Source organism: Papio anubis, chromosome Y (genome assembly GCF_008728515.1).
Source record: "Papio anubis isolate 15944 chromosome Y, Panubis1.0, whole genome shotgun sequence".
Classification (NCBI taxonomy): domain Eukaryota; kingdom Metazoa; phylum Chordata; class Mammalia; order Primates; family Cercopithecidae; genus Papio; species Papio anubis.
In genome coordinates this window covers 4728826-4730994 of record NC_044997.1, presented here as the reverse complement: position 1 = coordinate 4730994, position 2169 = coordinate 4728826, and the positions used below count along the sequence as shown (strand labels likewise).

Genomic DNA, 2169 nt, shown 5'->3' with positions numbered 1-2169 from the left:
AACAAACCTGCACGTTATGCACATGTACCCTACAACTTACAGTATAATAATAATAAATAAATTTTTTAAAAAAAAGAAAAAAAAAAGAAAAACAAAAGAAAAAAAAGTTGAACTTATAGAAAGAGAGTAGGAGAGTCGTTACCAGGGTTTAGAGAGTGGGGGAAATGGAGAAATGTTGGTCAAAGGGTACAGACTTTCACTTATAAAATGAATAAGTTTTGGATATCTAATGTACAGCATGGTGACACTAGTTAATAATCCTGTGTTGTATACTTGCAATTTGTGGTTAAGTATTCTCATTGCAAAAAAAAAGGTGGCTGTGTGAGGTGATGAGTATGTTAATTAGCTTGATTGTGATAATCATTTCACTATGTATATATATATCAAAATATCACTTTGTGCACCTGAATGTATATAATTTTTATTTGTCAATTATACCTTAATAAAGCTGGAAAAAAAAAATTCACTTCCAGAGAAATCTTAAAAATTGATCTTCTGCCTTCCCATTTTTTTGCTGGTATAGTCTTACAATGATATGAGTAGTTTTGCTCTTGGGAAAAAGTAATATTGGGCCATTGTAAATTGACATGAAGTAACTATTTTCATATTTTCTGCGTAGAATAGATGTTGCTTTTGGGAGAAAAAGAAAAGCAAATAAAAGCATATACTCTGTGTAAAATAAAAGCTTAAAATATTGGAAGAACAATGTAGGATATATTGCTGACATCAAGTTAAATGAATTTACATATATATGTATTTTTTTTTTTTAAACACAGGGTCTGGCTCTATTGCCCAGACTGGAGTACAGTAGCACTGTCATGGCTCCCTGCAGCCTCCACCTCCTGGACTCAAGTGAGCCTCCCATCTCAGTCTCCCCAACAACTGGGACTACCAACATGAGCTACTGTGCCAGGCCAAATGGTTATTAAATAAAGAATAAAAATACATATAAAATAAGTAAAGAAAATGATTAAATTTTCACATTAAAACTTTAAATGTTATTCATTAACAGCTAATATTTGCATCAAAAATTTAGGCTTCTATATGTCCCAGTTTGCTAAGAAATATGAGTGTATCCTGTCATTTTCCAATGTGTTTCTATTTGGGATATAAATAGCTTATTAACCTAAACAGAAAAATCAAAAGATAAATATATGAAATACATTATATTCTTCAAAACTCAATTTTAAAAAACCATAAAATAGTATTGAATTTCAATACTGCACTGAAGACAATAAAATATTTATTGCCAACAGACAAAATATAATCAATCTCATTTGTACCTTGAAAAATAAAAACTAAAGTTTAAAACTTTAAACTTTTTCCAACCTGTGAGATTGCACATATTTAGCAATCTGACATTAAGTTTGAAGTCTACCTAGAAGACGACATAAACTCACATACTATGAAGCAGAGTGTTTTTTATTGTATTATCTTTGTGGAACAATTTGTAATTAATTATCTGAAAAGTAAAATATACATGCTAAATTCATTCTTTTGCTTTCTGTCTATATTCCCTAAAGAGACATGTAAGATTTTGTTTCTATTGACATTGTTGATGATAGCATTAAAATGGGTAGAACTTGCCTTGTAACCATCTGAGAAGTTCTTCCAGCCCACTGCATAAAGAAAGGTCATGACTTTGTAGTAGAGAAAGAGTTTAATAGACACAAGGCTGGCCATGCCACGTGATATGTAGAGTTCTATGCAAATCATCTCATTCAAAGCACCTAATTTAGGTGTTTTTCAAAGGCAGTTTGGGGGAATAGGTGGAGATGGCCTGTAACAGGTGCCTGCTGCTGATTGGATGGGGTGGAGTTGAAATCATAGGGGGTTGAAGCTGTCCTCCTGCTGGCCAACTTACCTCTGGGTGGGACCTCAGAAGTGGTGTTGTTGATCCATTTGGAGTTATGGGTGTCTGGCTTGCAAAAAACCTAGAAATATATCTTAAAATGCCAATCCACAATAGTGTTTTATTTGTGGGAGTAATTGGAGAAGTTGCATATCTTATGACTTCTGAAATAATGGCGGACAATCTTTTCTGTCTACAGGACTCCAGCTCCTGTCTTCTCCCCAGACTGATGGTCTCCCATCAGCTTTACAAAAGTGTGTTTGGGGAAAGGCCTATTATCATTTAAATTGTTGCCTAGTCTGGGTGCTGTGGCTCAC

General features: G+C 33.6%; 1 non-coding gene across 1 annotated transcript; it reads left to right on the top strand.

Moving 5' to 3' along the window:
• Positions 1-499: 499 nt before the first annotated feature.
• LOC116272406 lies at positions 500-630 on the top strand. Its single transcript, XR_004181097.1, has one exon. It is a non-coding gene; the product is annotated as a small nucleolar RNA SNORA20 (small nucleolar RNA).
• Positions 631-2169: the final 1539 nt, after the last annotated feature.